Raw genomic sequence first — 15,383 nt, 5'->3', positions numbered from 1 at the left:
TCAGCTCCTACCTTTCCTGCCGGCACAGCATATCGGAGTCAAAGTTATTCAGAAGGTGGGAGCGATCAAACGGTGGCATCAGATAACGGCAGCACCTTCACTTCGTCCAGCAGTGGGGGTGATGGGGGCACAGTGGTGGGTGAGGGTGATGAGAGAGGATACAATGGTGGGTGATGGAGGGGATTAGGGTGGGGTGTAAGGCTGAGGGTGGGACTGTGGTGAATATGAGGGTAGGCATGGGGTTATGCGGGTGATAGTGTAGGTTTGGCTGTAAGGATGAGGTTGTGAGTGACTTCAGGGTTTTCACATTAATCCTAGGTACATGCTGACATTTGCAATATATTTGTTTCTACATTCAGTATTGGAGAAAGGAATATTTCTGTAGCTGCATCTTTATATTCTCTGTAACAAAAATGTACTCTCTGAGAGGCCGCCGAAGGTGGCCTCCGCTCGATATCGTCATTTCCTATCCTCAGAAATGAGTCATAGCTCGGAATCCGGTTGCCCAATTGGACTGGAAATTGTTTAATTCTTCAAGTTAGAGCATTGTAACGGTACCTTGCCCTAACAAAAATTTGCGCTACATGCGCCGTTTTTGCTGTATTACAGTAACAAACCAAGAAACAGTCAGAAATCGAATCATTATAATACAGATAATACTGTACTATACCAGTCGGTGGATCGCTGACCATCCACTCTCTCGATGCTGTGCTGCTTTGGGTGTCTGCCCTTTTCTTTTTCTTTTTTTAAAATTATTCTTCCTCATCTGCCTTTCTTTCCATCTTTCTTTCCTCTTGCTTCTGCCTATGGTTGACTCTACACTGAGTGAAAAGCCAAATGGTTTCCTGTACCCAAGGGGGCGCTCCAATCGAATTGAGCCTGTGTAGGTGTCTATCAAAGGGATGGTTAGGGTTTATTGCTCACGTAATGCTACTCAGGGATGAGTGAGGCTGGTCACTCTCATCTTAAATTTCAGGACGAACTTGCTTACCCCCGGGCTTCTACGCATCTCATGGGACAACATTGGATTGAATGATGGATGGATGGATGGATGGATGAATATACTATACCATCATAGGTGTATAAGGAGGGAGGAAGGAGAGGTGAGATGATAATACAAGAAACACGTCGTTCTTCTCTAATGTCTTGCTGGTAATTTCAACGCCGGACCAAGAACGAATCCATCCACTGCACTAAAAGCAAATGCTAAAGTTGAAACAAAAGGCCAGGAATGAGTCAAAACTCGGGAACCGGTGGCCCGATTGGCCCGAAAATTTAATTCTTTAAATTATAGCATTTTAACAGTACCTTGCTCTAAGAAAAATTTGTGCTACATGCGCCGTTTTTGCTGTGTTACGGTAACAAACCAACAAACCATCAAATATTCAGAAATCGGATAATTATAATATAGATTACTTTCTGCTAGTACGCGTATACTAGCCGTTTTTACGTTCAAATTGTAGGTCGGGGTGTGGGTAGGAACGGGAATGGTCGTGGGAATGAGGATGGGGTGAGAGGTAAGTTTATGTGGGTGAGGGTGAGGTGTGAGGTAAATGGTTTGGATGGAGGTGGAAATGGGCCTGAGTTTACTGTGCATGTTTTTGCTGCATTGCACATTTGACGTTTTACTGTTATTTGCATATTTATATTGGGATGACGGTAATGTGAGGGTGAGGATGAGGGTGTGTGTGTGAGAGAATGAGTAGTGTTAGAAGGGCGGGGCGGGAAAGGGTTTGCAGTGCACACATATTGATTTTTCTTGTATCTCCACACTATTAAATTTTCCATTGTTCTCATTTATGTATTCGGATGAAACTGGGAATTTGGTTCAAGGCACATCTCTACATATTTTGTTTATTATTACACTGTTACATTTTCAGCAGTTACTTTTTTAACTACCTTCAATTTTTTGTGATTTTACGTTTTTATCCCGCAAGTGATGAGGGTGGAGATGGGCGTGGTTGTGAGGGTGGGAGAGATAGTGAGGTTGGTGAGGGTTTTGAGTGGAGGTGAGAGTGAAAGGGGAAGTGGGCTTGTGGCGGAAAAACTACAGATTCAAGCTGCCTCTCCACATTTTTCATCGTGCTGTTATTGCATTTTTATGTCAGAGGTAAAAGCAAGGTTGGGGTGGAGATGGTGTGAGGGTGAGGGTGGATGGGGTGGGGGGGTTGTTGGGATTAGGGTGACGGTGGATGGGTTGGGGGAGATGTTGGGATTAGGGTGACGGTGGATGGGATGGGGGAAATGTTGAGATTAGGGTGAGGGTGGATGGGATGGGGGAGATTTTGGGATTAGGGTGAGGGTGGATGGGGTGGGGGAGATGTTGGGATTAGGGTGAGGGTGGATGGAGATGTTGGGATTAGGGTGCGGGTGGGTGGGGTGAGGGAGATGTTGGGATTAGGGTGAGAATGGGTGTGAGGTCAAGAAGGCTGAGATATGGAAGGGGTTCGAGGCTTACATATTGATTCTGGCTGCATCTCTACCCTTTTCATTTTGACTGTATGAAAGGGTTCATGAAGGCAATATAATACATCCCCGTCAGTTTAAAATCTCTGTCCAACGCCAATTGAAAACGTCTGGAATTAGGAAGATTGTAATAATGTCATTGTGATGAAGGGGTTATGGTATAAAAGGCAAAATAAATTACTGATACAGAAGTGACACGAACTCGACTAAGGCAGGAGACTCTAAAGGGTGAGGTGAGTGTAGTTCAGATATTGTTGTAGGGGCCTGGCTGTACATACGTATTGATGGCTACGATTGGGTGTGGGTGCTGGACCCTGGCCTACCGATACAGCTACGGCCATATGTATTTGATCCGAAGGAGGTGAAGGATTTGGATCTTATCCCACTGATAAAACTGATACAAAACTGTCTGATGAAACGAGCTTTATTTTTTCACACGTTAAGAGAATTTAGAAGTTTCATAATGCGAGATTAAACACAAAAACTATCACGACAACAGAGAGGGAAGGAATCCGGAAATTATGTCAGTTTCTCTGTTTGTGAGTGACGGGGAAAGGTCAGCGAGTTGTGGCCTTGGTAAAGTTACGTGATTCTCCCGTGACATTCAAATGACGGTTGTGATGAAGTGTATTTCCTGATTGGAAGGGTCATGCTTCAGATATCAGCACTGTATAGGGCGGTAAAGGCCAGTGAAAAGAGTAAAATAATTAAATGAATAAATAAATAGCTACAGCCAATCCGATGTTAAGACTGGTGACATTTAACCTTTTTGTTTTATTGAGTTTATTCTCAGCTAAATAATCGACAGTAAAACACTGAAGGTAAATCACGCTGTGAAAAGGTTATAGTCTTGAACCTTTGTCAGCGTTGGGATTCTTTCACCTGAATAAAAATGGCTGTGGGTGATTAAATACAAACGTGACAGTTGAAGGGAGAACCGAGGAAGGCGCTGATGTCAGTTTTACACACACACACACACACACACACACACACACACACACACACAGCAGGGAAGTGTAGCATCCCGTGACTACGCTACAGGGTTGCCAAGTCGCACCCTGCTCTGCCCGCGGAAACCCAACTGAAAACCAGCCCAAAAGTAGCCCAACACCAATAATTATTTTAAAAATCCTCTTTATGCGAAATTAGTGTTTTATATTAATAATTCATATATAGGTCCCTATTAATGCCTGAAATGATCACTTGATTCACTTAAACTTTCCCTATTTCCCATAAAAACACTATTGCCCATAAAACAACAATGATTCTGTTGAAATATACTTATCATTACACTAGGTAATACAACATGCAAGTGAAGGTATTTTCTCTCCCTCTGAGTCAACTTTCCATCACACTTATATTATTCAAAAATCTATATGATCATCATCACTGTGTTTCGTTGCTGTGTACGTCATATGTGAAAAATGCTAACATAATTTTGTTTGTGAAACCATTACAACAGATTTTATGTCCGCATATTACTCTAACATGAAGAGTGTTTTCAACTGTTTCATGTTGCTGTCTGTTTCTCCATTTACTTTTCACTAAATTTTACTGAGAGAAAATCCTCTCTACTGCAGCAGTGCTTGCTGGCAACGATAATTGGGATAAAACAAAACTCTCTCCGGAGTCTCCGCACTGGCTGCATCCACTGGTCCCTGTGGGAGTATTAGGGGGTCTCTCTCCGCCATATGTTTAAACTCTCTCTCTCTCTCTCTCTCTCTCTCTCTGTCTCTCTCTCTCTCTCTCTCTCTCTCTCTCTCTCTCTCTCAGTATATTGTCGTGATGTGGTTTAACTCCATACTAGCCCAAACAACCGCGACAGTTTTCAAACCAGCCCAAAAAACCGCAACCCGCGACCGGTAAAATCTGCCCGCGGAAGAGCTTCAAAACGAGCCCAATTTGGCGGGAAAACCGCGACCTTGGCAACCCTGCTACGCTACCACAATCCAGAACCGCATCTCTGGTATCTGTGGGCCACAAAAATAATAATAAAAAGAAAATCGTTCGCAGCCAGAGCCATACTAACCCCTTGAGAAGACAAGGAACCGAGGCCAGACTACCGTAGTTCAGACTAAGGGCGGGTGACCCATATAATTTCTGGGTACGACTTAATAATCAAAAGACCTCTTAGTCAATTTTAGGAGGTCCAGATTCACAGCACCAACACTCAGTTTTTCTATCCTGCCATAATAAAAACAAAGTAAATAAATAATTGAAAATAAGTAAGCGGCAGCTACCAGTCCATGCTGCCTCATTCAAAAGCTAGGCTGCCATACTCCACAACAATTAGCCTTTTGAAGGACAGGAGATTCTTTCAGCTGAGTAATAATCGTCTGACGGTAGACAGGAAAAAATACCGTAATGGTTACTAACCATATATGTTATAGGTATGTGACCAACGAGCTCCTCGTATACCAAGGTATGATCGAAAATAAAAAATAAAAAAACTTTCTTGTAATTTCGAACCCGTACGCCCAAGACAACGCATCACGCAAGCTGGTGACCTGGAATAAGACTTTTTTTTTTTTTTTTTTGTAAATTTTGAAAGTGATATTATAAAGTGGTTGACTGCTGAACTTGCTACCTGGTATTCGTTCACCCAGTTATGTTGGACACAGTTTCTGTCGTGTGTGTGTGTGTGTGTGTGTGTGTGTGTGTGTGTGTGTCCTTGTTAAACATTAATGTCGTACCAGGAAATAACACTCTGACATGCACGCTTCACTTGGTTGTTAGTGTTGACTCTAAAATTTTTTGTATAATTTAAAAAAGTGTGTTACTTAGCCAAACGATTTCCATACTATGTGGGAAATGCACACACACACACACACACACACACACACACACACACACACACACACACACACACACACACACACACACACACACACACACACACACACACACAAGCGCTGAAAAAAATAATAAATGATGAGACAACTGCCAGAGGCGCTTGTTAACAGAATACTTTTTTTTTTATACAAAAGGTTGAAACATGCTAAATCAGTAGTTATATACAAAGAAAAAATATTAAACAGACAGACAGACAGACAGACAGAGAAGTTGAAGGAAGATTTTTTTTTTTACAAATGGTTGAACATGCTAAATCAGTTGTGATAAACCAAGAAAAAATTATATATGCTAAATCAATTGTGATAAACCAAAATAAAATTATATATATACCGTATATATATATATATATATATATATATCATCATCATCAGCCGTTGAGGTCCACTGCAGGACCGGCCTATCCCTACCGAAGCAGGGACCATACAGCCAATGTATCTCTACCTAGTGGCTTAGGCGGTCTGGTGGAGACTGTATGTAGGGTGAGAAGTGCTTGTGAGTGTGATTGTAGTGTTGTAGTGGCTTTAGTGTGCATGTAGTCTGTGAACCAAGTGTAATCGGCCCACATTAAGCCGATTGGGTGCAAGCATACTAGTATGCGACACTGGTTCAACCACAGCACTCCTTGTGTTCGCCAAAGTAGCAAGTGGCTTGGTGAACGCTTCCCAAAGTTATTATAACTATGACGGGAGGCGAACCCGCGCTCACCAGCGTGCGAAACGCACACTCTACCACTGTACCACAAAGGCTCCGTATATATATATATATATATATATATATATATATATATATAAAGCCTTTGTGGTACAGTGGTAGAGTGTGCGTTTATATATATATATATATATATATATATATATATATATATATATATATATATATATATATTATTGTTACGGAACAGCGAAAGATAATGTAAACTTTAAGTGAGAATACTAAAAATCACTAGTGTTCCGTAAAGTTCCAGGTTCAAAACAAAAGAGTTAGGTAAAATTACAAGTTAAAGTTTAATGCTCAAACTAACAACAAAACATTCAGGACTCATAAGGATAATGTAATGGCAAAAAACAGGTTAAATATATGGTTAACTGCAATAGCCTCTATTAACACGAAATTAGCAAGAGTAAATTTATCTAAGTCAGCCCTGATAAAATGAAAATACACTGGGTAATGCTCAGTTAATGCAAGATAAATTATTACAGATACAAACTATTATTAATAATTGCTGACAATAAGAACCTTACATGAATCACAAAAACCTCACTAGGCCTACAAATTAACAACTTATGCTATACAGTACAAGAACAAAATGCAATAACACTTATACTCAAATTACACAGCTGCTAGATGGTTGGAGACTTCCTGAGCACTCACAATAATAACTGTACAGGGGAGGACAGAGATGTGAGCAAAATGAGGAGTAGATCTAAGTGGCAATAATGCAGAGACTGAGCTCATTATATAAGGGCCGGCAGAGCTTGATACAACTTGTAAGAAGGACGTGCAAATGAAGCCATGGGTACAAAGAGTTGACAATCCTGCTCTGAACAACAGAAAGGACGACTTACTCTACTATAACGGTAGAAGGGGGGGTGGGGGACTGAGGCAGAACACGCTCGTGATCAAACATGCAGCATACTGTGCGTTAAAATTACACAAAGGATGATGAAATCATAGGCTATGTAACACCTCCCCACAAAGAAAAAAAGAAATTTACAAAGGAAATTTCTTATTACTCTAAAACAATCTGTCTAAAGTCTAGATAAGCAATCTGCAATAACATTTTCTTTCCCCTTGACATGTTGTATGTCTAATGAATACTCCTGAAGAAGTAGACTCCATCTTGTCAATCTCTGATTTTTATCTTTAAACTTACTAAGGAATTTCAGTGGGTTATGATCGGTATAAATGACTATGGGGTCAAAACCAGAACACAAATAAAATGAAAAATGCTGTAAACCCAAAATCAAGGCCAAAAGCTCTTTCTCAATAGTTGAGTAGTTCTTTTGAGGTGGAGTGAACTTCTTACTGTAATAAGATACAGGGTGTTCAATACCCTGATCATCCTCTTGTAGCAAAACAGCCCCAGCTCCTGTATCACTTGCATCAACAGCCATCTTAAAAGGCTTAGCAAAATTTGGAGTAGTGAGCACTGGCTGACTTAATAGGATAGCTTTAAGTTTGTTGAAAGAGGATTCACGGTTATCGGTCCAGACAAATTTAACTCCCTTTTTCAGTAGGTCTGTAAGTGGTGATACAAGAATTGAAAAGTTAAGAACAAATCTCCGGTAATAACCTACCATTCCCAAAAATCTTTGTAGCTCTTTCCTACTTTTAGGTCTGGGAAGATCACTTATAACCTGAACCTTAGCTCCTGGTGGTGCAACATGTCCATCACTAATTACGTACCCAAGGTACTGAACTTTAGCTTGACCAAACTCACACTTTGACAAATTAGCTACAAGATTAGCCTGAACCAAACGCTCAAGAAATTTACTGACATGGCATAGGTGATCTTTCCAGTTGTCACTGAAGATTAATACATCATCAATATAAACAACACACCCTGCCAAACCCTCTGTTACAACATTCATGAGCTTCTGAAATGTGGCTGGTGCATTCTTCATACCATATGGCATTACAGAACAAGCAAAAGTCTTTCCTAGTGTTACAAAACATGAGATCTCCCTAGCACGTTCAGTCATAGGTACTTCCCAGTATCCCTTTAACAAATCAAACTTACTTATGTACCTAGCCTTTCCGATCTTGTCTATGCAATCTTCCACACGAGGGAGAGGGTAAGTGTCTGTTTTGGTTATCTGATTAACACGTCTGTAGTCAATGCAAAGCCACTGTGACCCACCCGGCTTAGGGACCAGAGTGACAGGAGAACTCCACTCGCTCAGACATGGCTCAATCATCTTGTGGTCCAACAGGTAGCCAAGCTCCTTCTGGATGAGAGGAACTTTCACTGGGTTCACACGGTAAAGAGGCAGTTTAATTGGCTTTGCGTCTCCAACATCGACATCATGCATCAACACAGTGGTTCTTCCTGGAGTGGCATGGAACACTTGCGGGTACTCCTGCAGTAATGCCGAAAACTCCTGCCTTTCCTCGGGAGCTAGATGAGAAAGTTTAGTCTGGAGATCATTCATGATATCAGGATTATCCCCCAAACTATCACTCATGCTCATACTGCATGGGAGAGCTTCACTTGCAGACTCGGGTGGAACAGCTACAGTGCAGACTGGATTACTTTCGTCCCACCTGTGATATAACTTTAGCATGTTGATGTGACAAAGTTGCTTGTTCTTTCTACGATCTGGTGTGGCGATGACATAGTTAACATCACTGAGTTTCTTCTCCACGAAATAAGGACCACTAAACTTGGCTTGAAGAGGTTGCCCATGCACTGGTAGCAGAATCAAAACCTGATCTCCTGGCTGAAAGTGGCGTAACCTGGACTTCTTATCATACCAAGTCTTCATCTTCTCCTGAGCAGCTCCTAAATTCTCTCGTGCCAGCTGTAAAGCAGTGGACAGCCGTTCTTTGAACTTCATCACATACTCCAGCAGGTTGACGTCATCTTCCTCCGACAGCCAGCATTCCTTGAGTAACTTAAGGGGTCCTCTTACTTCATGGCCAAACAGTAGTTCAAAAGGTGAGAAGCCCAGTGATTTTTTTGGAGATTCTCTTGCAGCAAATACAACGAATGGAAGACCTTTATCCCAGTCTTTCTGATGTTCCAAACAGTATTTCTTGAGCATCGATTTGAGTGTTTGATGATATCTCTCCAACGCTCCTTGGGTCTGGGGATGGTAAGCTGAAGACGTGATCTGGGTGATGCCCAACTCTTTCAGAGACTGCTTGAAAACATTTGACATGAAATTACTTCCCCGGTCTGACTGTACCTCCTTGGGCAGACCAAACATTGTGAAGAACCCTTGCATTTCCTTAACCACGTTCTTTGCTGAGATATTTCTAAGTGGAATGGCTTCAGGATAACGAGTAGCCATATCAATCAGGGTCAACACATAAGAAAATCCTGAAGAAGTCTTAGGAAGAGGGCCCACAATATCCACCAACACACGGGTGAATGGCGCCTCAAAAGGAGGAATGGGAACTAAAGGTGCAACCTTTTCGGTCTGATTACACTTCCCCACAACTTGACAGGGGTGACAAGACTTACAATACCAGGAAACATCCCTGAAGATACCTGGCCAGTAGAAGTGTTTCAAAATGAGTGCCACAGTCTTCCTCACTCCAAGGTGTCCTGCCAAACTGGAATCATGAGCCACTCTAATGATATCCTGCCTACAAACACGAGGGATGACAACTTGATGTACAACCTCCCATTCACAGTCGGCTGATGCTGTTGGGGGTCTCCACTTCCTCATAAGTACTCCTGACTTTATATAATAACAAGTGGAAGCACCAGCTGACTCTTCCTCACTGCAAGCAGAGTTAGCTAGACCTTTCAACTCAGGGTCAGCAACCTGCAACTCAACCAACTCTTGACGAGACAAATTATCAACACTACGGGGTACTGCCTCATCTGGTGAGTGGTCCAAATTAGCAAGAAAAGTGTCAGTTAGGATAACATCATCATCATCATTATCCTCTAAATCACCAGTAACTTTAGACTTAGCCCTAGTGACAGCACATGCAGGGAACACATCAGGGACATCACAACCCCGGGTCGCAGCCACTGGTTCACTAGACAACTGAGGAGCTGGACACACTTGACTTCCACCAATATCATTTCCAAGTAAGAAAGTTAAACCTGACATTGGGAGTGTCTCAACCAACCCAACCATAACGGAACCATTAACAAAACCAGACTCTAAATTCACTCGGCACAGAGGGACAGAGAAGTAATTATTTCCTACACCTTGTAAAATTACAGTTTCATCAGAGGAATTAACATTAGAGCCTAGAACACTGGTCAGCATAAGGGATTGGCAAGCACCTGTATCACGATATATTTTAACTGATTTCCTGTCATTACTGTCCAGAGGACTGACAAAACCATCAGACAGGAAATTAGCACATGAACTCTTGAGAGTGTCACCCACGTTACTGCTCAAAAGAGGAGCTTCATCATGAGAATTTAAGTTACCCCTCAAAGCAGGTTCAGTTAACTCAGTTAAAGAATTCTGGGAACTCTCAAGAGTGGACACTAGACCAATTGACTGAATATTTAAAGACTCCTTTTTGTTCACATCACGCTGTCTCCTGAAACATTTCTCCGTAGTATGACCAAGCTTACTACAATAAGTACCTTTACGTTTCTGAAATCTAGAGGTGAAGCTGGTATTTACTTCCTGAGAAACATCATCTTTATTCTCTTTCCTGTTACCTGTACTCTGAGTAGAGGCAACGTACTTACTCTCAGCTTTCCCTTTTTCTCTAGAATATCTCTTGTGAGTGAGAACATATTCATCAGCTAAAACTGCAGCATCAGACAAATTATCTATTCTTTTCTCATCAAGATATAGGCTTACATCTTTATTAATACACCTCTTGAAATCCTCCAGCAAAATCATCTGCTTAAATTTACCAAAATCAGAATCCACATTCTTAGAATTTAACCACTGCTCTAACAGATCTTCTTTGATTTTTGTATACTCAACATGGGATTGCTTATCTTGCTTATAAGTTGTCCTAAATTTTACTCTATAGACTTCAGGAACAAGCTCATAGGCCTTAAGAATCAAGCTCTTAACTACATCACAATTATCAGATTGATCCTGAGGCAAAGATGCATAAGTTACTTGAGCTTTACCGGTGAGAACAGTTTGAAGGAGTACTGGCCAATACTGTTTGGGCCAATTAAAACCTGTAGCTACCCTCTCAAACAACTGAAAATACTTTGTTAAATCAGATTCATTAAAAGGAGGGACAAGTTTAACATTTTTAGCCACATCAAAATCATCAGAGCTAGATGATCCAGTTCCACCTTGTTTCATGCGATACTCATGGTATGCCTGAAACCTAGCAATTTCAACTTGTGCCGCAGCCTCCTTAGCACGAGCCTGAAACTCAGCCTCCTTAGCATGAGCCTGAAACTCAGCCTCCTTAGCATGAGACTCCGCGTCCTAAGCTTGAGACTCAGCCTCCTTAGCACGTGCTTGAAATTCAGCTTCCTTCACACGAACCTCCTGCAGGGCTAGCTGTAACTTAGCTAATTCAATCTGCGTTTGCTCATTTGGAGGAGTTACATTAAACAAACTTTTATTAATCATGCCAACAATTTGATCTTTAGAATGATGAGAGTGAACTGCAATTCCCAATTGTTGAGCAACAAGCTTAAGTTCATTCTTTGTTCTGTTTTCTACATCACACACTGTTTGCACATTTGACAAAAAATCTTTGGCTTCATCAAGCGTAGTAATAGTAGACATCATGAATAAATCACAGTCACAAAATATCAAGCAATATCCTTATGATAATATCCTGAATATCCTGATAAGAGGTCGCAAAATTTATGTTACGGAACAGCGAAAGATAATGTACACTTTAAGTGAGAATACTAAAAATCACTACTGTCCCGTAAAGTTCCAGGTTCAAAACAAAAGAGTTAGGTAAAATTACAAGTTAAAGTTTAATGCTCAAACTAACAACAAAACATTCAGGACTCATAAGGATAATGTAATGGCAAAAAACAGGTTAAATATATGGTTAACTGCAATAGCCTCTATTAACACGAAATTAGCAAGAGTATATTTATCTAAGTCAGCCCTGATAAAATGAAAATACACTGGGTAATGCTCAGTTAATGCAAGATAAATTATTACAGATACAAACTATTATTAATAATTGCTGACAATAAGAACCTTACATGAATCACGAAAAACCTCACTAGGCCTACAAATTAACAACTTATGCTATACAGTACAAGAACAAAATGCAATAACACTTATACTCAAATTACACAGCTGTTAGATGGTTGGTGACTTCCTGAGCACTCACAATAATAACTGTACAGGGGAGGACAGAGATGTGAACAAAATGAGGAGTAGATCTAAGTGGCAATAATGCAGAGACTGAGCTCATTATATAGGGGCCGGCAGAGCTTGATACAACTTGTAAGAAGGACGCACAAATGAAGCCATGGGGACAAAGAGTTGACACTTCTGCTCTGAACAACAGAAAGGACGACTTACTCTACTATAACGGTAGAAGGGGGGGGACTGAGGCAGAACACGCTCGTGATCAATCATGCAGCATACTGTGCGTTAAAATTACACAAAGGATGATGAAATCATAGGCTATGTAACAATATATATATATATATATATATATATATATATATATATATATATATATATATATATATATATGAGAGAGAGAGAGAGAGAGAGAGAGAGAGAACCGTGATTGGCGAGAATAATAATGAAAAAAACTAAAATATTACCAATGAATTTTAGGGAACGAATGTTGAGAAAAAATATTGACAAATAATTCTTAAGGGGAAGAATTTAAAAATAGGAAAAAGCGGATTACAAGAGGCCAAGGCAAAAATGTGTAACAGATGGGAAGAACGACAGGGAAAGGCTGAAAAATATAGTAACTGGGAAACACAAGCGAAAAGGATGAAAGAAACAAGAAAATAAAAATGATATATATACAAGTGAAGACCGAAAAAAGAACTGTGCAAGGTGATGAATTATAAAGGACGAATGGAAGAGTCTGAAAAATAACTACAAATGGGGTTTGAAGAGGCGGATGGGTAAAGATGAGAGGTTAGAAGGATGAGAGGTAAGGGTTGGGGTGGGTGTTACAGGTGTGGAGAGTGCAGGTGTAGCAATGTCACCACCAAACATCTCCCACCACTACCTTACATCTCCCACAACAACCAAAAATCAATGACCACCCTAAATTCCGACCACTTCCATACATCCCCACCATTACCATTCTTCTCCAGTCATTACCATGCCTCTCCAGCCACTGCCATAAATCTTCAAATTTTACCATACTTTCCTTGACCATTACCATATCTACACACTAGCCCTCTGAAAATGCATCATCCTCACTAACAGCCATATGCTCATGGCATAGGAAGCTATCAAACGTATGTTCCTTATGTGTCTTCATCACCAACACCCCTCCACAACTACACCTTCAACGTGTTACCACTCCAAAGCCACCGCCTGCCACTCCACATCTACGCCTTTGTCACCATTCCATAACCATGTCACCACACTGCACACACCAGTTCACTTCCACACTTTCGTCACCTCTCAACAACCATACAACCATCTCACACCCCACGTCACAATTACACTTCCAATACCACTCCACAAACCAATACAAACCACACCACACCCCACGTCTCATCTATACATCCTTCACCACTCCATAACCATACAACCATCCCACACCTGCCACGTAACATCCACACATTAGTAACCATTTCATCTGCATTTCCCTGTCACAACTCTATTAGGCCACCACATTATCACCATCTCCATCATAACAACATCCCCCATTTCCTTCACTCCATTTTGCGCCCACACCACCTCACCACTTTACCGCCACACCACCACAGCCACCCCACATTAACACTGCCTGGCTCATTCTGTTACACCACCAGCCTCTTCATCCTAATCTTACCAGTATAACCACACTACTGCCATCATCACAGCCACACCACCACAACGACCATACTGCCATCAGAATCCCCTCATGTGAACCATACCATCATTAGCATCATCATCATCGTAGCCACTACCATTTTTTTACCTACCATATACAACCTCACCACCCACACACTACCAACCGGTATCACTTCCACTGCCAGTCTGCATTATCACTCCACTGCCACTTCACCACCACCATATCATCAGCCACCTCATCACACCCAATTTCCAGGCCGCGTCTTGAGGCCACACCCAACACTTACCCTGTTTACATACACCATCTATTTTGGGAAGCTTTTTCTCTTTCCTCTTTACAGATCTGTCTTAATTTTTGCACTCATCAATTTCCCTGTCGGTGACTGGTGGAAATTTTACTGGCATAGATAATTTAAGAGGGGTGATTGGTAAGTTTGTAGCCTAAGACAGGAGATAAGTTATAGTTTTCACTGAATGGGAGGTACCCAGCTCGGTGGCAGCTTAAAGCTCCGTTACTCGTCGGTCTGCCATGATGATGTCATAAATCTTGGCATTGGTCTCCTGTGTGGTAACGGTGACTGGCCTTCCCGGACAGGGGTCGTCTTCCAGGCTCTTCCTGCCACGTTTGAACTCATTAGCCCACGTCTTACCATGCTGTACGAAGAGAGACCCTACCCTAGTATGGCCACCATGTTCTCATGGACCTCCTTGGGTGTTAAGCTTTTGATACGGAGGTAGTTGATGACTGCACGATGGCTGCTGTTTTCCATTTTCCCAAGAACTGCAGACTTTCAAGGTTTAATTATCTATAATAGGAAAACATCCCAGTGGGATCAGATTTTGTGTGTAATCCTTTAACAAACTGAACTGCACGCACATTCAGTGAAAAGTGTATAGCTCAACTCCTACCTTAGTCACGAACTTAACAATCGCCCTTCGTAACCCGTTCAGACTACATTCGTGTGGCGGCTGTTAGAATAAAATCGTCTTTCGGCTTTCAGAACAAAATCGTGTGATGGTTGTCAGGATATAAATCGCATGGCTGTTATCAGAATAAAATTACCTGTCAGTTGCCAGAAGAATTTCGTCTGGCGGTTGTCAGAATAAAATATGTAATTTGCAAATGGGTCTGAATTTGGACAACGAAAAGTTTGTTTCATTCAACCGAGTTTGTCATACTTGGGAATACATGTGTTGTGGGAACAGTAATAGATATTTATGTACATATACTTGCGTGTGGATATTTATGTGTGCTACTTGCGTTTATCAGATATGTTTATGTGTGGATATGTAGGTGTGAGCATTTACATACTGATACGTGGGGATATTTACGTGTAACTACATACGTGTGAATATTTTATGCGTATCAGGTGGTTTTTGACCGCATAATGCGTATACAGTAGATATTTGCGTGTAGATATTTGTACTTGTTTATATTCTTACGTTCAGATA

The sequence above is a fragment of the Coenobita brevimanus genome, chromosome 71 (genome assembly GCF_032717465.1).
Source record: "Coenobita brevimanus isolate Jiangsu-jjx chromosome 71, ASM3271746v2, whole genome shotgun sequence".
Lineage (NCBI taxonomy): Eukaryota > Metazoa > Arthropoda > Malacostraca > Decapoda > Coenobitidae > Coenobita > Coenobita brevimanus.
This window is presented reverse-complemented; position numbering follows the sequence as displayed.